The sequence below is a fragment of the Temnothorax nylanderi genome, unplaced genomic scaffold, assembly GCF_030848795.1.
Source record: "Temnothorax nylanderi isolate EJ_2023f unplaced genomic scaffold, tnyl_v1.0 TNYL_tig0178_pilon, whole genome shotgun sequence".
Taxonomy (NCBI): Eukaryota; Metazoa; Arthropoda; class Insecta; order Hymenoptera; family Formicidae; genus Temnothorax; species Temnothorax nylanderi.
In genome coordinates, this window is record NW_027249240.1 from 142501 (window position 1) to 169826 (window position 27326).

Here is a 27326-nt window from a genome sequence, read left to right on the forward strand (position 1 = left end):
ACACACACACACACACACACACTCATTCACAAACGATCATACAATTCTTAAAAAAAAAAACATCATAAAGTGTACAGCGAGTTTGGACAAAGATTAACATGCAAGCATTCTGTAAGCTTTATTATTCAAGTAGCGTGGGCATTCTAACTTGAATTATATGAGTATCTTATGTTTTCTGACATAAAAGTAAATATAGAAAAACATTTATTGTTTTATTTTTTTAAAATAAATTTATGTTTGAAAAAATCAAACTAGCACAGTAAACAACTGTGCCGCAAACACGTAGAACTACGTCTACTGCACAGTATGGGCACAGCAACAACTGTGCCGCAATCAATACGTAGCACTACGTCAACTGTCAATGATGATGATTGACGTGATCAAGGAAGGCCAAGGCCCACACCGGGATGTAGCGCCGAGTTCATCATCAGTGACAGTTGACGTAGTTCTACGTTGTTGCTTAAAAAATAAACAAAAATATAAATCAAACAGGCACAGTAACAACTGTGCCGCAAACACGTAGAACTACGTCAACTGTCACTGATGATGAACTCGGCGCTACATCTCGGTGTGGGCCTTGGCCTTCCTTGATCACGTCAATCATCATCATTGACAGTTGACGTAGTGCTACGTGTTGATAGCGGCACAGTTGTTGCTGTGCCCATACTGTGCAGTAGACGTAGTTCTACGTGTTTGCGGCACAGTTGTTTACTGTGCTAGTTTGATTTTTTTATTGTATTTTAAAAGTATAAATTAATTTTATATAGCATATAATCAAATGGAACCGAATATGGATATATATTATTAAAAAATATATTTAATTATATTTCTCATTTTATATCTAAAAACAATGTCACTCAATTGGACAATAAGTTTTACTAGAACAAAAATATTTGTTAAAATATAATCTAATCTAAAACGTCGCTTAAGTGCCCATCTACAATAGGTGTTTTAAGCCCTAAGCCCTAAAAATTGACCAATCACAGTCAATTATTCTCTTCAAATTCAATTGTGATTGAACAAATTCTTAAGGCTTAGGGCTTAAAACACCTATTGTAGATGGGCACTAATGTTAATAAATAAAATATAAAAATAACCATTTTGTGGATCATATATATTAAAAATTCCTTAGGAGATTGCTGCTTGTCTGCGAGATATTCAGCAACACCTCTAACACTTTAAAGAGTCGGATCCAGAAGTGCTCCGCAAACATGAGTTTCATAAATTTAAAATCGCTTTTTTATATTTTGTAAAATAGTTTCTTTAAGTTGTTTTACTACGAATGAATCATATTCATTTACACACATACTACTCTCAACTTCTGCCCTGAAAATATTAAAGAAGTAATTGATACAACAGCATCTATTAACTCAGCTTTTTAAATTTGGCGGCGCAGGGGTCTACGAAACGCTACGCTAGTACGCTACTGCTGTTCATGGAGCTCGCATTCGCTAGCGTTATCATGGCTCCATGAACGGAGTTAATAGCGTCAGCGTTGGTAGCGCGGTAGCGAGCTCCCCGAACGCACCCAGCGACGCTCTATCTGTATACGCGACACTAGCTTACGTCGGAGAGAGCATGCGCAGTGTTGCCGTCGCCGCCGCCGTTGTCTGCTCGCGTCATATACGAGCGAGAAATTTGCAGACTTTGGATTAAGATTACTCAGTAACGGTGAGGCTAGGCTTCCTTGATCTTTTTTAAAATATTTGTAATATTAATGTGCGCCACATACTAGTTTTTTGACGAAATCTGTAGAAAATTCCGTGTACAATCAATGAAAACATTACTTTTGTGAAGCCTCATTGCAGTATAGGGGTTACGTGTTAAATAATGAAACTTTGAAGCTCTAGCTATATCTCTAATTCGGTGAGGCTGAGACTTCTAAAAATTAAACATGTTATGGATAGTGCTGCCATCAAGCTGTACACTAAATTTTAAGGAAATCTGTAGAAAAGTGAAAATCACGAGAACGTCCTTAAGTTTTTCTATGTGCCACGGCCCTTACTCGACAGTAGGAGCTTTCCAGCAAGCGACACAAGTCGACACAGGTATCGTTTTGTCTTTGTTATTCATTGCCAAAAAAGAAAGATAGAACGACGTTTGTGTCGGCTTGTGTCACTTGCTGGAAAGCTCCCAGTATCACTCAACTCTCTTTTTCTCTACGGAGAGAATCGGAGATAAATTACATCGGAGACAATTCCGGCACTGCGTTCAAAGCGCGACACGCGATAAATGAAATGCTATGTTTGAATCCAGAAATATAGCGAGCGCCACGATTATTGCCCGCGAATATCACAATTACGAAAGTAAAACGTTCGCATTTGCCGCACATACCTTCGCCCGTCGCCGACTTCGCCTCGACGTCTCCACCTCGATATCTTCGTCTTAAGCGAGCAATTCGCGCGATACGTTTATTCCGACAAACACTTAATTAATACATTCGCAAATGATTGAACGCGTACGGCACGTATTCGCGTAGGCGATTATTCTCGCGGCCCGCGAAACGAGGAGCAGGAGTGCCAATCGCAGAAACGAGTGCGTTTTGAATAACACACAGCACCAATAGCACGAAGCACCAAGCACGGCGACGGGCGCGCGGAGCACAAACACTTCATACCTGTGTGAAATTCATCTGGAGAACGATAGCTGAGTGACTTCCGCAGGTAAAGGTACTCCGAGCGTTGACGGAAACAAATGGCAAGGCCACCCACCGACAAAAATAATCGGCCGCGCGGCGACTTTGAACGTACTCTGCTTTCAACGGTCGCGTCTAGCACAGTGCGCGGCGGCTCGAAGCGGCCGAACGTGATTGGCCGGATTCGGGGGCTCGACTCGCGAGCCAATTGCGTTCGACGTCTCTCCCGACTGTGCGGAGGTAGAGTTCCTCTAGTAAGAGTTAGGACACCGTCCGCCATTAATAGGGAATTATGCGAACGATCGAGAGAGACAGCAAGAGACAGCCTCCCCACTCGTACTTTTCATGGGTCTTTGTCTCACTTCCACTTATAGGTTTGTCTCACTCCCACTAACGTCTTCTCTATAAATGGCGGAACCAATCAGGAGTCAGACCGGGGTGTCCTAATAGTCTAAGATCCGGTATAAGAAATTTATTCCCTCATTTGTTATTTATGAATGATAAAAAATATATGCTAGATAACATATACATTGATACATCGCAAATAGGTTGCCGAGCTAAATCGCGTTGGGATAATGTTAAATAATTAAATTTTTAATTAAATTTATTCGATCAACTTCCTCGATTGGTTGTTTATAAAAATTGTGCATTAGTTGAGAGAATATACCCGAAGGAATTGGAAAAATAAAGGTTGCCTACTTTCCCCTCTGCGCAGCTGTGGAGTTGCCAGGTATAAACAGATGAGTAAGCGTTATTAATATACTCTCATCAGTTATTTAATCAAATTATTATATCAAATGAAAGCTTATTTAATTCACAATCCAACCGTATTAGGTTGCCTTATCAAAAAGTTGATTGCATCCATGGTTGCCTAGATTTTAGATGTAAAGTTTTCAGCGCAAAATCTCGGAAATCTCAAAAATTACCGTTTCAAAGAAGCCCTAGTTCAATTCTTGGCTAATTACTGGGAAAATGATAATCTAGCGTCAATAATCCAAAACAAAAAAATTTTTATAACGGTTGGAGAACACTGTTTTTCTTACCATACAATCGAAAATCACGTCGTGAAACGTCAAGAAGAAGATTATTTATGTCAACATGAAGAGGCAGATACGCGGATAATGTTTCATCTGTCAAAAGCACCACCTAATTCGAAAATATTGGTCAAAGCGAATGATACCGATGTCTTGGTAATTTTAATGGCCACAATCCAGAAAATTCCACAAACTCAAATTTGGTTGGCGAGTTGATCATCAAAGAAAAGCAATAAGAAAGATCTTGATTGTATTAACTGTACTGAGCTTGCAATGAAGTTGGGTCCTACTTTATGCTTGGGTTTGCCAGCTTTCCACGCATTTACGGGCTGTGATTATACAGCTGCATTTTATAACAAAGGAAAACTCAAGCCTTTTAAAATATTTTCCAAACGAACGGATTTTCAGGAAATATTTGCATCATTGACGGACCCAGTAGATGTACTCGTAGAAGAAAAAATTCAACGTGTTCAGGAGTTTACTGCCCTTCTGTATGGAATCAAGCATTGTGATAACATTAATGACGCTAGATATCAGCTGTTCCAAAAAACATATGCAGCAAACAATAAAAAAGAGCAATTTATGAAGAAGATTAAAGGCATCGACTCCAATCTGATTCCACCATGCTGGATCTCCCTCAAACAGAAAATTTTACGCACAATCTATGTAAATTCAATGTGGCTTCATGCAATAGATGCATGCTGCGTCAAACTAAATCCTGAAGATTGTGGTTGGTTTTTGGATGGCTATTTGAAGCCTACATGGTTCGTAGGGGACCCAACACCCTTACAAGTTGAGGATATACTCAGAGAATCAAAGGAAAAAGAAAACGATGAAGAATTAGAATTAGATTTTGACGGAGGCATTTCTGACGAGTCAGAATCAGAATAAGTTTTTTACATAAAAATTGTTTACTGAGATATTTTGCTATTAATAAATTTATGTATGAACAAAAAAATGTTGATATCATTATGTGGTATTCTATCTGACTTTTACTAGTATTTAATCCGCACTTACACGATCGGAAAAATATCCTTTTGAAAGATGTACATTTTAAACATAAAAACTTATTATTTCATAATAATGTATAATCGCTGATAAATAAATGTGAGTGAAAAAAATTTTATATCGTTGTTAATATTTAATCTGACTTGAATCCAGTATTTGATCAATGGAACGCGCTTACGCTATCGGAAAAATCTTCTTTAAAAAGAACTCGCTTCATCTTTTTCTGTCGCATAGAGTTGCGCGCGCAACGCTTCTCTGTCATCTCAACGCTCGCGCTGAAAACTTTACATCTAAAATCTAGGCAACCATGATGCAATCAACTTTTTGATAAAGCAACCTAATACGGTTGGATTGTGAATTAAATAAGCTTTCATTTGATATAATAATTTGATTAAATAACTGATGAGGGTATATTAATAACGCTTACTCACCTGTTTATACCTGGCAACTCCACAGCTGCGCAGAGGGGAAAGTAGGCAACCTTTATTTTTCCAATTCCTTCGGGTATATTCTCTCAACTAATGCACAATTTTTATAAACAACCAATCGAAGAAGTTGATCGAATAAATTTAATTAAAAATTTAATTATTTAACATTATCCCAACGCGATTTAGCTCGGCAACCTATTTGCGATGTATCAATGTATATGTTATCTAGCATATATTTTTTATCATTCATAAATAACAAATGAGGGAATAAATTTCTTATACCGGATCTCGGACTATAACTCTTACTAGAGGAACTCTATGCGGCGGCGACGGCGGCGGCGCAAGTAATACGTGATACGTTCAACGTCGGTAGTGTCGGTACTCGGTACGAGACGCAGCGAGACGTTGTCGGTCGTGTAATTTCTTTCTCATGAACGAAAAGAAATCCGGTTACGGAGTGTTGCGAAGTGAGCGTACGCCGAATATTCTGTTTTTTCTTGTGTCGACTGAAATGAGTAGGATGCTGTCGCTGGACGAGATGAACGCCGACGTACGCCAACCGCCACCGTGCTGGACGTCGACACGCCGTAGGTACGTGTCACCCTCCCGGCTGTGATTTGGCGAATCTCCTGCAGCGCTCTGTGATCGGTGAGTGAATTTTACGTGAGAAATAAATGTTTCGAAGCGTGATATCCGAATCTCAATAGAATCGTTGTCCCGCGTGTCACGGTGAGACGATAATCTCGAAATTCGCGTCTCTTGCCTCCGTTTCGATTTCTACTTTGAATAAGTGAATCGCGCGGCAAGACGCTTTTAGTCTTCTTCTTCTTCTGTTTAGTGGCGCTTTTACTTGCTCCGTCACGGATGTAAACGGCCATTATACCATTCGGATTGTATGTCGGCTTAGCAGATGGCGCAAGCCGCGGTTAAATATTGAGGGGGAGTAGGGCGGAAGGTTTAAATATAAAGTTCGCAGGAATTAAAGAAGGCGAGTAACAGACGACACAACTTGGGAGTAGGATTTTTGATAAGGGGAAATATATCAATGGGAGAAGTTGGGAATTTCTCCCGGAGATATTTGATGAGAGGGGGGGATTTTGCCCGCGTCAGTTCGCATCTGAAGATCACATGATTCGCGTCCTGATATGAATCTCCACAAGGACATCCCGCAGAAGTAACGATATTTTTGCGATGTAGGCTATAGTTTAAATTATAGTGTCTGCTGCGAAGACGACTGATTATAACTATCTGGGCTCTGCTGAGTTTTAATTGATAATACCAAGGCTTGACATTGTCAGTATGATAGTGTGTGTTAAAAATTCCCTGTGGTATATGCAGCATTCTCTAAGTAATCTTTGCGTTTGTTGTTTAAGATGTATTTAGACCTATGGAAGAGGTCTGTATATGGTACCTTAAAGTTGGTATTCCTGCCAGTCACAATAGCTTCTTTGGCAAGGGCATCCGCCCTTTCATTACCTACTATGCCCTTATGCGATGGGATCCATGCTACCGTTATCCTAGAACCGGAATTGACAGCTCTGCTATACATATTGCGAATAAGTGTAATGACATAATTATTATGTACAATATTATGCGAAGTAATGGTCTGAAGTACGCTTTTGCAATCAGAAAAAATTATGGCTGATGGGATTTGGAGCTGGTGTATGATGAAGAGGGCTTCATATATGGCCCATGCCTCCGCCGAAAAGGTGGAGGCATCAGGGGGAAGTTTACAGCGGATTTCTAATGGTAGGTCAGGTGAGTAAACACTGGCACCTACCGCTCTAGATGGGTCGATCTTGGAACCATCAGTGAAAAAGGTAACAGAACCCTGCGTGTATTCTGCAAACGCCTCCCTGAAAAGGGAGTTTACTTCGTGTGCAGACATAAAATTAATGTTTGGGTGAGAAAATTGCAGAAATTTAGGTTGGTCTGTGAGAGAGAAAAACGGGTAAGTATAATAGGGAAGCGCAACTGATCGTTGCATAACTCCTCGTATACCTTGTACTGCCAGGAAGGATTGGAAGAGTGGTATCATGCGACATGCCTTGTTTCGCTTTATGACACTATAAGTAGTACTGAATTGTATATTTTTTAAACTCTCTATAACGGGATTAAAGCTACAAGAGAGTCCCTTGACTAAGTAGTTATGTATGAGATACGTAAAGCGATAACTCAGAGGAGGCTCCCTGGTTTCGTCTAGAATCACATTTATAGGCGTGGACATACGATAACCCATTGCGCATCTCAACAGTTTCCATTGTAAGCGCTGAATAGCAAGGAAGAGCTGTTTATTACCTTTGAACTTGAAGACGACGCATCTATATTCAATTGCACTTCTAAAGACCGTGCGATACAGCGTAAGTAGGAGTTGCGGATGGCATCCCCATCTGAATCCCGACAAGATCGTCAGTATACTAGAGATCTTTCTACCCTTGTTTAGAAGATATTTCATGTGTGCTTTACCGGTTAGTTTGCTATCCATAATTATTCCTAGGACCCTATGTTCGTTTGTCAAAGGCACATCGACGCCATCTATTGTTATGCTGTCCTCGGGTAGTTGATATGTTCTTTTCCGTGTAAATATCATATATCTTGATTTTGCAGGAACGAGGTCCAATCCTCTAGCACGTAAAAAGCTGTTCAATGCTTTCAAGGAATTTTTTAGCAATCGAAACGCTTCCTTGATGGATTTGTGAGTGAAGTAGACCATCACGTCATCTGCATACTCCAAAGAATGTACCCCTGGGTTTAAGTGCCGACCAATATCCCTGATATAAAGGTTGTAGAGGGGGTTCAGAATTGATCCTTGTGGGGCGCCCTTATGAGCGTTGAATGGGCCTTGTATATCTCCGTCGCGTGAGAAGAATATCCTCCTGTCGCGTAGCAGGTTACCAATAAAACAGCGCATGCTGGCTGGCACGCCGACCTTCCTGAGATCTTCATCGAGTACCTCTGGTCTGACATTGTCGAATGCCCCTGCAATATCGAGAAATGCACATACGGTGAACTTGCCATCAATAAAACCCTGATGTATAGCGTTTGTGAGAATCACCAGACTGTCGCTGCACGATCTAAAGCTACGAAAGCCGAATTGAGTCTCTGAAAAGATGTCGTTAGCTTCCAGATGCCATCGCAGCCTGTTGTAAATGCACTTTTCCAGTATCTTGAGCGGACAAGACATTAACGAGATTGGACGAACGCCATTTGAATTCGGTTTTGGGATTAAGACGACCAAAGACTCCCTCCAACTATTCGGGAAAGTACCGTTCACCATGAATTTATTATAAAGATCAAGAAGTTGATCCTTATATTTTTCTGGGAGGGCCTTAATTATTGCATAGCTCATCTGATCCAAACCCGGAGATGAAGTCACTTTAACGGACGCTAAGGCAGACTTGAACTCGTTGGCTGTGAAGGGTTGAGTCATCCAATGTTGCATATTAGGTAATGTTTTGTCCTCTTCTTTCATAGTGTGTAGCGGAGGAGGCGGCGGCGGTGAACAGGAAGGAGGGCACAGCTTGTCGATTGCAGTCTGTTGCGAAGCCTCGAGTACTTTATGGCCTGTAAAGACGATGCTATTTTTGTTTTTAAAGGTTTTGATTAGCCGCCATATTTCGGAGGAAGGAGTCTTGGAATTGAAATTAGTGCAGAAAGCACGCCAACTGTTCCTTTTTTGCTTGTTGAGAGTTCGCGCGCATTTCCTGTTTTGGCACTTGAGTGCACGATACGTATCCCTGGAGGGATCCCGTTTGAAGACTTCCAGTGCTGTTTTGCGCTCCCTAATCGCCTCTGAACATTTTGCGTTCCACCATGGAGCTGGGGCGCCTTTATATGTTATATTTCTGGGATTAGCCCTACCTTCTTTACCATCCTCTCGTAAAATTTCAGTAGCTGTATCTCTTATACAGTTTATCATGGTTTCGTAATCTTCCAGTTCGTTGCCAGAAGATACAATTGCCTTATCTTGGATTTTCGTCAGCCTATAGCCGAGTTCATCCAGTTGCTCCTTGGATAATTTAAGCTTGTAAGCAAAGCGCTTTATTCTAACTATGTTACCGTTGATGGTTGTTTCCACTGGAAAATGATCACTGGCCATGGGATCATCTAAGACGTGCGTGTAGCAATAACTGGCGAGGTCCGGTGAAGCAATGGCTAAATCGATAACAGAGCCGCTATTGTTGTTGGGGTTGAAACGTGTGCAGGTGCGGTCATTAAGTATTAGGAAGTTATACGCATTGACCCGCGATGCTAGCCGACCACCGACACTGTCATTATGCGAACACCACCACAATCGATGATGTGCATTAAAGTCTCCCATTATAATAGCGTACTTGTAGCCGGACGCGAAGTTAAAAAGGTCGTTGAACGCCTGCGCGGGGGTGTCATTGTTAGGGTGCCGATAAATGTTAAGCACAATTAATTCATCATCCTGGAATGGCATCGAGATGGCAGCAGCCTCAATAGAGTCGTGCACGATAAAAGGAAGCTGTACGAGAGAAGCCTTGAGAGTTGATTTTATAACAAAACAAATGCCACGCAATCCCGGATTAACTATGTCCTGTCTTAAAATATTATAACCTCTTACATTTATGTTTTTCCCCTCTGTGAGGAGAGTTTCCTGAATACAGAGGATATCGTATTTTCCTGCTATCGATTGTATATCTGGTAATTTGCCTTGAATTCCTCTGGAATTCCACTGTAGAATTTTAGTTTTCGCAAATGAGGAGTTATGCCCTTGGGACGGGAACGTGATTAATGTCACCGCTATAACTTGGAGGAGTGTGCTGATTCGATTGGTAATTACCAAGGTCTTGAAGGCTGTAGGAACGAAGAAGATTAGCTATTTGATTACTTACAATTGTTTCTACTTCTTGTAGGAGTGTGCGCATTATAAATGAAAAATCAGGTAAATAATTGCTATTTGAAGCATGTGGGATAGGAATATTTTCTGCTGAGAGCGTGTCGCTTGACTTGGGGGTAGAAGCGTGGATAGGAGAAGGAGGGGATAGATCAGAGGAGCTGCCTAAAACTCTGCCGTTGGGGTAAAATAGTGTCTCATAATGTTGAGTAGCAAGTTGTGACCTACGAGCGGCGTCGTGGTCGTTACGCGTGCTATTAAATTTGGGGCCGACGTTCCTAGAAGGGGTAGTGTTCGAGTAAGAGGTCCTTGCCGCTATGTTTGCGTATGAGTGTGGATTACCTGGTGAGACCTGGCCCGAGTTCGCATTCATGTTCACATCGCATTCACTGGAGAGAAGGCTAAATTTATTTTGAAGCGGGGGCGAATAGATGCTGCCTGTGGGCGATGTTGACGTCGTGTGAGGAGGATTCATGAGCGGAAAGTTGACAAAGTCAAGCCTTGGGTCACCGGTCAGACTAGCGGGCAGTCACATTATCGGGCAGTTGATTGACGTGGCTCGATGGTTGCCATCACAATTAATACACTTAGGAGGATAGTCCTTGTGGGGGCATTCCTCGCCTTTATCCTTGTCGTGCCTGTCTTTGCCACATATCAGACAACGGGGGCGTCCCTTACATTGGCTGCCTATATGGCCCGGCCTAAAGCACGAATAACAGACGCGAATTTTAGGTACAAATGGGTACCCAGATAGCCAAATCTGTTCGAACAAATAATGCCAAATACTTGCTACAAATTTTGGTTTCAGAAATGGTACAAATTTGCATCAAAATTTGTTTTATCAAATGTTGTCGACAAACTGCTAGCAAATACGTATCAAAACATGCGTACACAATTGACGCCAAATTGATACCAAATATCGAGCAAAGCTTAATAGTACCTGATAACAAATTGGCACCAAATTGCTGTTAAAGTTTGTTGACTAAACCTAACGCCAAATTGATGCCAAATATTGAGCAAATTTTGGTAACAAAACTTAAGAACAAATTGACGCCAAATACCAAGCGATGTTTAGGGCGTTTCATTCAGATGGCGCGACACGTGAGTCGCCACTTTCAACGCGCCCCCACCTCCTTCCTCGCTCTTGTTCAGTGTCATGGCCGCTCTTGCTGCGTTTCTTCGGACGAGACGAGTACGTTTTCCTTCTTTCGTAACTGATTGAGCTAAGCGGCACGTATTCTGGAGACCAACCGAGCGAGATTCGACTTCCCAAGGAGAGCTCACCGCCAGGAAAAGGAGAGCTTGAGGGAGGATTGAGGCGAGGAGTCCGGTCCAGCGAGCAGGGCCCTTCCGATATTCTCATTTGGGACGCCATATTGGAAGATCGACATTGATCGTGGTAGTACAAGGGGCTCTGCAAGGTTAATTCTCGTCTTAAGATCTGGAATTGCTCTCATTCTTGTGGCTCTGGTTTATATTCTAGCCCTAGAATTGATCTCGTAGACAAAAGCAGAGGCCCCCCTCTCTTTTCTTTTCTTTTCTTTTTTTTCTTTTCTTTTCTTACTTTGATTTCAATCAGTAATCCAGACTCCTTAATTCCGCCCTGTAAGATCTGGTTAATTCTCGTCTTGAGATCTTGGAATTGCTCTCATTCTTGTGGGTCTGGTTTATATTCTAGCCCTAATGTAATTTTAATATATGCATTACAATTTTACACTGTCAAATAATAAATAATATCGTTTGATAATAATAACAACAGTATAGATAATAGTAACAATTTTATTACTTGACTTATTTCATTCTATTTTTGACAACTCGTATAAACATTAATTGTGGCTAAGGTCTATACTATGTCATAGTGTAGATCTTAGCTACATTTCTGGCAAGTCAGTCCAAAGTATGCGGCTTTGTTCTCTATCCTTTTTATCTGTAGCAATTTTATTTCTTTTTATTTTTTAATTATTTTTTATGTATTATCTCTTATGTATCAGGTTTCTGAAGAAGACTAAGTATATAAAGTCAAAACGTAAAACGTTAATTGTATTTAAAATTTGTTTAATTAAACGAGATTTTGTTTTTAAATTTAAATTGATGACCTTTTTATAACTCGAGAAAATCAGCCAGCCTTCCATCCTATAAGTTTATTTTGTACTGTTAGTTTAATTAATTTAGTTATATTTTTTTCCATTAACATTCCATTTGTTATAGTGATTGTGCAGTAGAAAATCTGAAAAAATAAATGTTTTTAAAGAGTAAAGATAGTATATATTTTGAAATCTATGTATTTTATGTAAACATAACATTTAAATTTATTTGCAGTTTATTTTAGAACATGCCAAAAAACACCGTTTCATAAGCTTTCTAAGAAAGTTAAAAGGCAGAAAGTGAATGTTGAAGTTGTAGAAGAACTCAATTCAACAGATTCTTTAATTGAATTCGATCAGTCGCATATTCAGCAAGCACATGCTTCCGTTAAAAGCCAAAGTTCCGTAATACCAGATTTTCTTCATAATCAAAAAGAATCTGAACTTTCTCATTATTCTTAACTTTTTCATCATTCTGAACTTTCTCACCATTCTGAATTTTCTAATAATTCTGATCATTTTGAGTACTCTGAACACTTTGATTTCGAAAATAACGATAATTATAGAGATATATTTAACATTAACAGACACACCGGCAACAATAACGAGGCTCATTCAGATGACAACGATGATAATTCTGAAAACTGCGAGAATAGTGATGAGAATAAAAAATATTCGAAATGTTTCGTGAAAATAAGAGTTATAAAGAAGAGTTATAAGAGTATAAAGAGTTATACTCTTATAGTCTTAAAGAAGAGTTATAAGAGTATAAAGAATATGTAATATTATGTAATAAAATGTTTCATTCTACTTGCCGTTTGAATCTGATTAAGGCAAAATTGTAATATTAGTTTGAAATAGAAACAATTTAAAACAATTTAAAATACAAGGGAAATGCTTTAGTTTTATAACTATTATATTCTTGCAATATTAAAAATTTTACATATTCTTTCTTTGATTAAAATATTTCTCAAAATAATCTTGGAACTGTTGATGAAATATCGTGTATTTTTTTATCTGTAAAAGTTTAAAGTTTTGTTTGAATAGTTTAAAAGTTTTGTTTGAACGGTTTAAAAGTTTTGTTTGAACAGTTTTTTTCTGCTGTATATTAATTTCTATTACATCAAACACTACAAAATTCACTTCGGTTGCTTGCACCTAAATGATGTATATTATTCTTTTGTTATTTCTTTCTGACAACAGTACTGCATTATTCCATCGTAATCGACGAACTATGCACATTGTGAACATTTGTTTATTTCAATTTTGCATTCTTGCAAATAATAAATCGTGTTTCAAGTTTGAACTAGTTGTTTAAATATGCACGGTAGTTATTATTGTATGATTAAAGAAAGGAAAGTTAGTAGTATTAGGCTTATAAGAATATTGTTTTAGATGCATTTTCATAGAAATTATACTCGTGTTTTCAGTAAGATTCTATAAATCCTTCTTATACCGGCCAATGCATTATCTGCGCACGGAGTATATGTTCCAGGCATTATATAAGATTCTCGAGTGTTTACAAATATTGTATGTGCTGTTGACAAAGTTAAATGTTTGCATATGTCAGTAAATTCACATTGTATAACATTTACTGTAATTAATATATAATTAATTACTTTATTGCCACCGTTAGATTTTATAAATGTCTTATAATGTTTTATAAATATAAAGATTTCTTTTAACATATGTAACATATGTATAAAATAATTTATTGTAAATCAATAACAAATTATATGCTTTTTTATAATTTAATGCTTTTAATTTTTCCTAAAAAAAAAAAAAAATATTAGTATTTATTAATGGCTACGTAACAAGGCTTGCTGCAATTTGGCGTCAAGCTGTGTCATCAAGATTTGCTCTGTATTTGGTGCCAATTTGGCGTCAAGTTCTTTCGTCAAGGTTTGCTCGCAATTTGGCACAAATTTGCTGTCGAGCTTTTGTTGGCAAGCCTTGTTCACAATATGGCGCAAATTTGCCGTTGAACTTTTGCTGCCCTGTTTTGCTCGATATTTGGCGTCAATTTGGTGTCAAGTCATGTACACAAGCTTTGCTAGCAAAACACAAGCGTATTGCAGACACAGATCGCACCGAATTTGTCGACAAGTTTTGCGCGTATTTGGTGTCAATTTGGTTACAATTTGCTGACAAATTGTTTACTGGGTATACTTTATACTTGACTTTAAACAGACTAACCGAATTCGGAAGAGATTGACCCGAGAACTTAATCCTAAGCGTGCGGGACGGGAGGAATTGGAATTCTTCTCCCACCTTGACGCGACGATTTAACCTATCAATACTTTGCACTTTTACTGAAGAATCGATATAATGAATAAGTGAGTCCGTATCAAATTCCTTAGGTACATCTTTAATAATGCCCACTCTTTGGACTTTAAAAGACGGAATATAAGCTTTAAGACTGGCTGCTTTTAACACTGGGTTACCAACAAGGTTATTTGCAGCTTCGCGATTACGAAAATCTACCGTTACTCTACCACGACCAGTTTTGCGAACCTCTATAATATCTTTATATGCAAAGCGCGATATTAACCTGCTTACATTAAAAGGGTGCAGGGAGGGGTCACCTTCTTCCTTGTCCGATTGGACAAATACCGAAAATGGCGATTTATCAGTCGAAGAATATTTGAAAGTTAACTCGCCGGGCTGTTGAGCACGTGTACCTTCCGGCAACACGCGACTGTCCGATCCTTTCTTTAACATCTTGGACATGTTACCTGAATCCCCGGATATTTCCGGATTCGAAGACGACGCTTTTTTGCGTTCGTTACCTGTGGCAAGGGGGGGAAGAGGATTTTCTTTAGACTTCGTTGTAACGGGCGTCAAGGACGCATCCCTGCCGTCCGCTGGCAATGTGTTCATACACTCGTCGCCATCCTCGGCATCCATGGGGAGGAGGTTGTCCTGCGGGCTGTTCTCTTTGTTATTTGAGTGATCGTCACTCATCTTAAGAGGATCCGACGTAGATACTCGGGGATGTGGAATGTCACCATGTAACTTTACATCCTCGCGCACGTGTTGAGAAGCAAAGCTCTCAAACTGACCTAGTGGGGCTGAGACATGTGTAGATATCGTATGAATGTCAGGATAAGGAAAGGTTCCGGTTCCGGGGTGCCTTCCTTCTGTACCGGTGCAAGAGGCCGAAGTCTCTTGCATTCTGTTACGCGACGTCAGGAATCAGCTAATTGAAGTGTTCAGCCTAATCGAAAGGTTTCACCACTCGCTGTTAAGTAAAGTCTACACTCGAAAAGTTTAAAATAGGCTATCAGCCTGAAAAAACAACGTTATCCAGCTTCAGAAAGAGATTCGCGCGATTTAACCGGAAAATGCCTTTATTGAAACACCGCTACGTGCGAGCACCAGAATACGCAGGAGACAAACACGTCCGCTCACTCCGCTGGTTCGCGCGCGAATGAAGACACTTTTAGTGAATAGTTTAATAGTTTAATTAACCTTTAGAGGCCGGGGATGGTCGAAATATCGACCACCCAAAAAACACAAGCTATTTGATGTTTTCAGGCAAAATTTGTGTGTTGAATAAGGGAAAAATAGTAAAAAAAAAAAAACTCTTCAAGTCCTTTTCCCGGCCTCTAAAGGTTAAACCTCGTTAAGCACGGGAATTAATATTCAGGGTAATTATACAGTTTAGGGGCCTCACCTCAAATCTCGATGAAATTATGCTCAATCGACGCGTTTTTGTACGAAACGAAAGAATCTAGCAGAAAAAAGTGTCGCTCTGCCCCGCGACGCGAGATATTAAACGTTAAAGTTGACAGGAATCAGGTTATGATTCCTGTCATACCGACGCCATGTAGCAACATTGAACATGCCCTGCGGCCACATACGCATGCTCAGTGGCCGCACGCGCATGCAAAACTGCGCCAATTTTAAATATGATGACTGGTCAATCATGCGGAATAATCAAGCGTCTTAATTCAAGCAGTTAGGTATCACGCTGGGAGTTTGTTTAGTTTTATTATGCGGGGGAAGGGGCCGCAGGCGGAGCCTCTCCCCCGCCTATTTGTGTACTGTTTATACACATGTACTATACACATGTATTATACACATGTGTATAAACAGTACACAAATAGGCGGGGGAGGGCCTCCTCACTGATTTTAGGACACGCCTTCGGCGTATAGATTAGTGACGCGCTTTAAAAGTATTTAAGTGTTTAAAGCGCGTCAACTAACCTATGTAGGTTAGTGACGCGCTTTAAAAGTATTTAACTGTTTAAACATTTAAGGTGGAGCCCTCCCCCGCCTATCTGTGTACTGTTTATACACGTGTACTATTATACACATGTGTATAAACAGTACATAAATAGGCGGGGGAGGGGCTCCGCCTGCGGCCCCTTCCCCCGCATAATAAAACTAAACAAAACTCCCAGCGTGAAACCTAACTGCTTGAATGAAGACGCTTGATTATTTGTGTACTGTTTATACACGTTCCCCCGCATAATAAAACTAAACCAACTCTCAGCGCGATACCTAACTGCATGCTTGAATTAAGACATTTATTCTGCATGATTGACCAGTCATTCCGCAGAATTGACCAGTCGAAACTTTAACCAAGACACAACGCACGCCACGCAATAATGTTAGGTATAATAGAGTTTAGGTATGTAACATACCCACTCGGCATGTAATATTTCAGAAACATTTCTGCAAAATTCCATTTGAAATATTACACCTTTCATCAATATTTCAGAAATATTTCACGACCGTTTCTGCAACATTTCTGCAATGTTTCAATCGGCACAATTATTTCAAATGCAACTTTGCTGAAAGATTTCGGCAATATTTCTGAAATATTTCTGAAATATATTTACGAAATATTGCAGAAACACTTCAGAAATATTTCAAATACATTTTACACTGAGAAAAATGTTTTGTATTAGCAAACAAAATTTTGTTACTGACGCAAAAACTATTTGTTGATATGTGAAAAATGAAATATTTTGTTACCAGAACAAAAAAAATATATTAAGCCATGTGCGTATAGCCGCCGCGCATTTGTCCGAAGAAATCCGCTCTCTCAGCCTGTCACCCATCCAAGTAGTATACCGGCGCCTTGTTGCTTGACATCGATGATCGAACAGGGTAGTGGTGATCCTCTGACTCTGACGCTTCTTTCTTTCTTATACTTGCTTATTTTGGTGAGCATAAAGCTATCGCATAACAATATTAACAATACAGATATACGAATAAATCTTTTTTGCCAGTCAGCGTCGAATATTATTTTATATTAAATATTATTAAATATTTTATATTTTATATTAAAAATGCCATATGACAAAATTTGGAATATTAGAAAATTCTTAATAAAATAGAAAAAAATGCAATAAAATGCAATATTAAATAATAATAAATTTAATTTTTTATAAGTTCTAAAGTCGGTCAGCAATTTTTCGGAAATATTACAAATGCAATGTTGTATGTGAAACATTCAAAAATATAACGCGTGCAATGTAAACGTAATAATAGTTTTATCATGTATCATAAATGTTTCTAAACCATTACATCTACAATATTTCTTCTGCAATATTGTAGAAATTCACTGCCTGCAATTCAATTTTTCATTACCTACGCAATCTTTCAGAAATTTTTCAGAAATATTTTAAATGCAATGTTGCGTTTGATATGTTACAGAAATATTATTCGTGCAATGCAAACGTAATATTACTTTTATAATGTTTCAGAAATATTTCTGAAATATTGCATCTGCTACATTTTTTTGCAATATTACAGAAACTTACAAATATTGTAAACAACTTTCTGAAAAATTTCAGAAATATTGTTAATGCAATATTATAAAAAACATGATGCAGGTACATTTCTGAAATATTTCAGATGCATAGTTACAAATGAAATGTTAACGAAATATTTCTGCACCATTTCCGAATATTTCAATATTTCAGCAACATAACATGCCGAGTGGGTAATGTTCACAGTTTTGTATACATAGAAATAAAAGTTACATTAGAAATAAAGATTGAATTATGCCATGAGAATCAACTAAGAAGCAAGCTATCTAATCGGGTGATAGAATTGTTCCGAGATATGCATACCGTGGAAGACTCGGGGAATATGCAGGAGTCGAAGAATACACCGGAAATAAGTTGGCACTGGAAGTTTATATTTTTTAATAAACAATAACTCAAACGATTGCTTTTTAATTGCTCCTTCAGAATCAAGAATTGCTTCCCTTTTAAAATTAACATTTTTAAAAATATTTACAAAAAACGTAAAATTTATAATTATCACTCAAAAACATATTTCTAATAACTTTATGCAACTAAGTCCAGTATAAAATGATTGTTCCTCATTGCTTCATTATTATTTTAATGATTTATTTCATTTTTATTGAAAAATTAACAAATTAATTATTTCAAGTGACGACGCAGCCACCTATTGATGGCTGCCGAGTATATACCCACTCGGCATGTTATGTTGCTGAAATATTGAAATATTCGGAAATGGTGCAGAAATATTTCGTTAACATTTCATTTGTAACTATGCATCTGAAATATTTCAGAAATGTACCTGCATCATGTTTTTTATAATATTGCATTAACAATATTTCTGAAATCTTTCAGAAAGTTGTTTACAATATTTGTAAGTTTCTGTAATATTGCAAAAAAATGTAGCAGATGCAATATTTCAGAAATATTTCTGAAACATTATAAAAGTAATATTACGTTTGCATTGCACGAATAATATTTCTGTAACATATCAAACGCAACATTGCATTTAAAATATTTCTGAAAAATTTCTGAAAGATTGCGTAGATAATGAAAAATTGAATTGCAGGCAGTGAATTTCTACAATATTGCAGAAGAAATATTGCAGATGTAATGGTTTAGAAACATTTCTGATACATGATAAAACTATTATTACGTTTACATTGCACGCGTTATATTTTTGAATGTTTCACATACAACATTGCATTTGTAATATTTCCGAAAAATTGCTGACAGACTTTAGAACTTATAAAAAATTAAATTTATTATTATATAATATTGCATTTTATTGCATTTTTTCTCTTTTATTAAGAATTTTTTAATATTCCAAATTTTGTCATATGGCATTTTTAATATAAAATATAATATTTAATAATATTTAATATAAAATAATATTCGACGCTGACTGGCAAAAAAGATTTATTCGTATATCTGTATTGTTTATTTTTATGCGATAGCTTTATGCTCACCAAAATAAGCAAGTATAAGAAAGAAAGAAGCGCCAGAGTCAGAGGATCACCACTACCCTGTTCGATCATCGATGTCAAGCAACAAGGCGCCGGTATACTACTTGGATGAGTGACCGGCTGAGAGAGTGGATTTCTTCGGACAAATGCGCGGCGGCTATACGCACATGGCTTAATATATTTTTTTTTGTTCCGGTAACAAAATATTTCATTTTTCACATATCAACAAATAGTTTTTGCGTCAGTAACAAAATTTTGTTTGCTAATACAAAACATTTTTCTCAGTGTAAAATGTATTTGAAATATCTCTGAAGTGTTTCTGCAATATTTCGTAGATATATTTCAGAAATATTTCAGAAATATTGCCGAAATCTTTCAGCAAAGTTGCATTTGAAATAATTGTGCCGATTGAAACATTGCAGAAATGTTGCAGAAACGGTCGTGAAATATTTCTGAAATATTGATGAAAGGTGTAATATTTCAAATGGAATTTTGCAGAAATGTTTCTGAAATATTACATGCCGAGTGGGTAGTTACAATAGGCAGCCAATAGGTGGCTGCGTCGTCACTTGCAAAATGATTAATTTGTTAATTTTTCAAGAAAAATGCAATAAATTATTAAAGTAATGATAGAGCAATAAGGAGCAATCATTTTATGCTGGATTTAGTTGCACAAAGTTATTAAAAATATGTTTTTGAGTGATAATTATAAATTTTACGTTTTTTGTAAATAATTTAAAAGAGGAGCAATTCTTGATTCTGAAGGAGCAATTAAAGGGCAATCGTTTAAGCTATTGTTTATTTTATTAAAAAATATGAACCTCCAGCGGTATATTTCCGGTATACTCTTCGACTCCTGGATATTCCCCGAGTCTTCCATGGTATGCATATTTCGGAACAATTTTATTATTCGATTAGATAGCTTGCTTCTTAGTTGATTCACTTACGACATAATTCAATCTTTATTTCTAATGTAACTTCTATTTCTATGTATACAAAACTGTGAGCATTATAAATTAACGTGTAAAAAAATTTTTTTTAAATAAAAATAAATTACATTTTGTGACCATGATTTAAGTGAGGACGGTAATTATGGGAGGATACGTGATAGTTCGAGAAATATTTCGGGCCAAATCCGGAAGATTTTCACTTAAATTTTAATTTGATAACCGAGGGATGGATTTCAAGCGTGGAAATTGGCACGTATGCTTGACAGGTTGCCATTATCTCGACGTATAAAGGTTGAACCAGAGAGAAGGATATGAGAGTGGTCATGCCCGCGTTTTGACTGTACCGAATCCTGTGGGTAATGTGCACGTTTTTATGATTCTCTTCCATGCTATGTCCACGATTTTTTTTATTTTTTTGGGGAAAAAACAAAAAAATTGTGAACCTAATGGAAAAGAATAAAAAAATCGTGAACATAACTAAGTAAAGACCCACAAAATCGTGGAGATAGCACGGAAGAGAACCACAAAAACGTGCACATTACCCACAGGATTCGGTACAACGATTAGCACGGAAGAGAACCATAAAAACGTGCACATTACCCACAGGATTCGGTACAGCCAAAACGCGGGCATGACCACTTTCATCAGTTTCATCCTTCGAATCTCTCTGGTTGAACAAAAGAGATAGAAACGAAATGAACGCTATAATATCGACAGTGGCAATTTAATTTATAATTAATTATTATAACGTCGGAGAATTGCAGTTTGCATCTTAAAAGTAAACGTGTATAGGAACGAAATAAATTAAAGTTACACTCGCGGGATAAAAGATCGCGGTTTCGAAAACTGATAATAAAGAATACGTCGCGTGCATTTTGCATTTTAGATATCTATATTTTTAATGTTAAAACTATAAGAATTTAGTGAAAATCGATCAATATACAAGATAAATATAAAATCCTTTGTGCTGTTGTTTCATTGAATATCAATATTTTCTCAGGCGTATATTTACGACATTCTTGTCGCGGATGGAGAAAACTATCGCGGCCGCTTGACCCGGCCCTTCGCCGTTAATTTAACGATACATTGCGCTCGGCACTATGGTTTATTCAATGTTGCGTTCGCCGATCTTATATTTTAAATCTCAAATTTCTCATGTAACCTGCTTTTTCCGTGGTCCTTTTACGTTCGCGCGGCCACTCGATATTCCGCGCGCTCGCTCGTACGCTGTGCAAAACGGTCTAAATATCGATTGGATATAGCAATCGAGAGTGAGAGAAAAAGATAGGAAGAGACACATACACACACACAGACGTTATATATGTATGTACGTATGTATGTATGTATGTACGTATGTATTAGAAAGGGATGAAGTGGAGTGATCCCGAAGATGTAAAGTAAGAGGGTTAAAGGCTGTGTACGTACTAGGAAAAAAACGCTATACGATATGGCACGTTCGTATCGCGTTCACCGTGGGGGAATAGAAATAGAAATATTTCGCTTTTCACGTTGCATAAAGATTCTCAATTGCTACGTTCCATTCCGTACCTGGAATTGCAAGCCGATATATATTGTGAGATGCATGTTATGCGCCGTCAGCCGCCTTTTCTGGTCCTCTCCTCTCTTTTCTTCCTTTGCTTGTCCTACCACGTAGTCAGTCTCGTCGTCAGACGACGAAGAAAAGTTTTCCAATAACAGATGTTTATGTCGACTTTCACTCCGCGAATTTATCTTTGAGCCAAAATATTTGATTGCACGGCGATAAAAGTCTTTTTTTTTGTTGTGAAATATTGATTCTGGACGTAACGGGTCACGCGAATTAGGAAGCTGATTAAATCTCGCTTATTGACAATGGATTTTATATCTTCTATATATACATATAAATTTACTTTTTATAAAACTATAGTAATCTTTCTCATTCTTCAATTCTCTCGCATCCGACATCGCTATCGAATTTATCGCATAGAACTTTTGTTGACACACGAAAATATGTACGCGATATATATATATATATATATATTTCCATTTGACTTATAATATAATCCACTTTTATTTTAATTAAAAGTGGTTGAGACATTGTAACGTAATACGTAATCAGGTACGCATTCGATACTACATTTTACAGTTGTGGTTGAAAATTAATGCTTTTAGTATTTTGAGAAGAGAGAGCGAGAGAGAGAGAGAGAGAGGGGGGGGGAGTGAGTTAATGGTTCTGGTTTTAATTAAAATTAAAATTCAACGCATAAAATTGAAAGGTAAATATTTATTCCAGTTTATTATAATGAGTCCAGGTGTACTGTTTCCAACATCGTTCATTATATCATTAAACTTTCAGTTTAATTAAAATCATATTCCAACACACTATGATACATGACGATGTAAGGTATACTCTCTAAAAGTCAAAGAGTGAAATATTACTCAAAACGAGTGAAATGCAAGTATGACGAAATGTGAAAAATTGAGCTTGTGCTCTTCGAGGGATTCGCCACTCTAAGGGCCAATTTCTTTACCGTTGGATAACTCTATCCTTCGGTTAACCTCACTCTTCATCTCTTTCTAACTGTCCCCCTTATCAGTCAATCTTTAGTGAATCGTGACTCACTACAGCTTTAGAGTGAGATCGTATTACTCCGGTAGAGTAGCCACTCTGAAAGTTTGAGTGAAAAATTCACTCCTACCTTATGAGTGCATTGAGTAAGTGCTGTCCGCATTTACTGAAATTAGAGTAATTAGAGTGACAACTCTCTCTTTTGAAGTGACTATCGTAATCACTCTAATATATTAGTGATGAAACCACTAATATATTATCTATGAGATTTAGAGAGTATCAATCGTTGCATTTTGCACGACTTATAGTTAGTATAATAGATAATCGAGGAATAATGTTCTCTAACAATATCCATTGTTTCTCGTGTCCTATTACAATTTTACATTTTATAATTACGACGTATTATAGCGGGCGTTAGTTATTGTATTTCGTGTGATTTAATGCAGCGTCGAGTGATACAGAAATTTCAGCGTCGCCGTGTCAAATTGCGGTGTAAAAAGTCGACCGCGCGGCAGTATTGAAATTTAATAACCGGCGTTCGACCGCCTCGTCGACGTATTCTCGATATCGGTGGACAAGCCGCAATGCCGTCCAGAAATTACATTGGGACATTGAATACCACGAGTTGAACTGGGGGGAAAAAAAAGCTAAATGGGCGATCGTAAAGGCAACGGCCACTATTCTACGAGCCGGATTTATTAGCGGCTGCGGTTTTCCCGCGATCGTTCTTTTCCTTTCCTATTTATCTTTCGTGTCAGCGTGCGTTTACCACTTTTTTCCAGGGAGATCTCATTCATGAAAAAGGGTGGTGTTTAGTCGCCGGCAATGACGTAAAAGCGCACAGGGAGAGAGGGGTTGCATCCCTAGGGCTGCAATGACGTAAGAACAGGGTCGAATTAACAGTGCTTTGCACCCACGATTAAATTGTTTGAAATCGATTTAAGTAAGCGCAAATAAGAATAAAGCTGATTAAAGATCGATTAGAGATTATAATTATTATCTGCATGATTATCGTAATTATTATTGATGGTAATATATAGGGACATAGTATTTGGACTGTATTCATCTTTTATGATGGTTGAAAAACATAAAAATTTAAATAATTTTTTAACGTATAAAAATGTTTCTTACATAGGTAAAATTTCATGAATAAACTACGATACATAACTGAAGTAAGGCTTAAAGATTTGAATGGATTTTTGCGGAACTTTTTAAAATAGAAACGGATGCACTTTATATAGGCCCGAGAAAATTACCAAAGTAACTTAAGAATCGAGCTTAAATTGTCCGAATGGTTTCTTCAGCAGAAGGAACTGAAAGTTTTGATACAAAGTTATCATAACCACACGCGAAATCCGAACAATTAAAATTTTTTCATAAGTTTACTTTTGGTCCTAACACTGTTCATCCGTCACTGTATAACAGAACTGCAGGAACCACGGGGTATAAAACTTGAGGAGATGCGAGGGGTAGCTCGAGTCGCATGTAGGTCGCTCTATCATAGCAGCGACCTAGTTCGGTCCTTCCCGTCCTTTCGTTGCACCTTCTCGACCTCAAATTACCCCGAAACTGACGCCCCGCGTTGTCTGGTCCACAAATCTCTAGATATATTTTCGTCCTCTTCGTATATACGCGTTGCGACATATCTAGAATATGAAAAATTACGGTTTGGGAAACTGATATTTGCTTTAAAATATTGTACGAGAATGATAGAAATACCAGAGAGACCATCGATATTCGATTGGATTTATTACCGATTCCCAATTCGATTCGATTATATTTTCGAATTGTTTGTATTTCATTCATCGAAGCTAGGTAGTCAAGAAAACAAGGATGGAATTGATTACATGAAATGAAATATTGTCCGTGAGACAATTTTTACTTATAAATCTACACTTCCCTCTCTCCAAATAACACACATGTTTCTCTAAAAATATTGAAAATATTAAAAAGATTAAGAGAAGTAAGAAATATAAATATGTAAAATAAAGGTACGAAAAATACGTTAATTTTTAATTATTATTAATTGTTATGTTCATGTTATAGAGATTATAGAAAATTAGTAATTAATTGCTCCATCTATACAGAGATAAGAGATATAGTTTTTTCTCAAGAGTATACATTTTTTTCAGGAGAAACCATTTTCTCTTTCTCGTAAACTACATACTTCCGAAAAATTTATGTAGGAATCGATAAACTATCAAATAGATAGATATTTTGCGGACGCAACATTGCAGAGAGATCTCTTTTCTTTTAAATATTTTATTTTTAGACAAATTACTGTCTTCTCCTTTCTCAATATTTAATGAATCATTTTATAATCTTTATATAAGCGGAACTAAGAGTTCTCCATCAGTTATTAAATAGTTGAACGAAATAGAAGGTGGCATAGAGAATATTGAGTAGTTTTAAGAGATTATTTTAATTCCCTCTGAGAAATTCTTGTATTTAATTTATCGAACCGATACGCAGTAATTTCAGACGAAGTTTCTTATACTGACGCGAACGCTTCAGACGTAAGTTCCTGTTCTTAGCCTGTAGAATATGTGAGAGATTTTTTGAATCGTGATGAACTGAATGATCTTCGCACTTTAATTCTTCTCTTTTTATTTTCAAAAATTTATAAATTATAAATATATTTGTTATCGCAATTTATTTGTCATATCTTTGCAGTTTGTTAATTATTCTTCGTGTGCTCATCAAAACTTTACCTTCGCTTTACTGTTCTATTATATGCAATTATTCTTTAACTTGCTAGAAAGATTAGTGCTGAAAGTGTTTTATTATTAAAGTTACTCAAATGTATTTAAAATTACACTGTAGTGGACTAAGATATTATCGAAAAAATTGAGTTGTAATGCAATTAGAATTTAATTCTTGAACGATAAAAAGTTGTTTTTGTTTGAAACAGTTTCTTAATAACTTAAAATAATTTAATCTTTTGTTATTTTAAATTTATTACATTTCTGTTTAAATTTTTCTAAAAGTATTAATTACAAGTATTGTTTAATTGCAAATACTATTTGAATGTATTAATTTATATCGATTAAAAATTAAAAATTTTTTCATTTTATTCAACTTTAGATGAAGCTAATGTACATAATTTAAGCACTTACTAATAAATTTTATTTATGTATAGCGAAGTATATTCTTTTCAAGCTTTCTTAATATCGTGTGGTCTTTTATAAGCATTTTTTTGCTGTATATTAAGTCAACATAATGCGCGAGCTCGAAAATGAGATTTCTTTTTTACCTTCTTCTTCTTCTATAGCTCTTTATCTCTTTGTCTGCTTGGCGATGCAAGAACAACGTTTTTGAAAAAAAAAGAAGTACGACCTTACTCTTTGTCTTATCGCGGAAATAAATGTGCTTAATTATTTTGTCACAGTTCGAGGTTTATTAGGGCATTACTATTCATCGTTTCCGTTTCGCTCGTGTCTCGCGAAGTTTTCCTGCAATTACGTTGGTTCGCTGAATAAAGGTCTACGTTAATCACGTTAGGATTATCGTGTTTCTAGGACACTCAGAATGACAAGTGTTATATATATATTTTTTAATTAGATAAAAATGGTTGTTTGTGTGTATAAAAATATAAACAAGAGTATTTAGACCAGTATGAGTCGTTAAGCGGAAACGTTCGTGCGGTACGATAGTTCCCATGTGCGAATTTCATAAAGGCTCAGTGCTGGCTTGGTACTGGTGCCAGAGTTACCAGTACTGGCTGACGATTCTGGGCCAGTACAAGCTAAGATCGGGGTCATTACTGGGGCAATGTCGGAATGATAACACGGGTCCCAGTCTTGGCGCCAGCTTTGGCCCGACACAGAGTACTAGTACGGGGACAACACTGATTGCCAGTATTGGGCCAACTCTTGGCGCCAACTTTGGCCCGACACAGAGTACTAGTACGGGGATAACACTGATTGCCATATCATACTCGCGGCGTGTTGCTTTCGTGCCGCGGTCGTTACTTCCGGCGCCGCTCGAGCAAAAAGCTTTCTAAATCCCCTCGCGGCGTGTTGCTTTCGCGCGGTTGTTACCTCCGGCGCCGCTCGAGCGAGAATTTCTCCAAGTCCAATTCGGTCTTTCGATACTCGTGGCAATGCTGTGTTCGTATAAGTTACACGACGGTGGCGATCGACTACGAGCGCGAGCGAACGGGAAACGATGCTCCCCGCATCGACTTCGTCGTATGTGCCCCTTTCGTGTACGTATTCCATGGAATGCGTTGTGCACAAACGTTTTACACATTTGTACGGACCAAGCGAAACGCGTTTGCACGTCCGTACGTATCGCTCATGTCGCTCGGCTCGCCGAGCGCACCGCACCTCTTATAATACCCAACCGGCCGGCCGAGCGATCGGCGACGCACGGTCTTACGCACGGTCGCTTACGGGCGCTGGAGGCGAAATATCGAGACCATCGGGACTTGACCGCTGAGAGCGACGACGACGGCATGAACGCGGTCGTTACCTCCGGCGTGGGCTCTAGCGAAAACTCCCATCGCGGCGTGTTGCTTTCGCGCGGTTGTTACCTCCGGCGCCACCCGAGCG

General features: G+C 37.7%; 2 long non-coding RNA genes across 2 annotated transcripts; one reads left to right on the forward strand and one right to left on the reverse strand.

The window, feature by feature from the left end:
* Nucleotides 1-11169: 11169 nt before the first annotated feature.
* On the reverse strand, nt 11170-12186 carry LOC139778290 (uncharacterized). The gene is made up of 2 exons (XR_011719533.1): nt 12063-12186; nt 11170-11893 (listed from the first exon to the last, which is right to left on the reverse strand). It is a non-coding gene; the product is annotated as an uncharacterized lncRNA (long non-coding RNA).
* Nucleotides 12187-12313: 127 nt separating this feature from the next.
* Nucleotides 12314-13800, forward strand: LOC139778289 (uncharacterized). Its single transcript, XR_011719532.1, has 2 exons — nt 12314-12450; nt 12638-13800. It is a non-coding gene; the product is annotated as an uncharacterized lncRNA (long non-coding RNA).
* The last annotated feature ends 13526 nt before the right edge of the window (nt 13801-27326 follow it).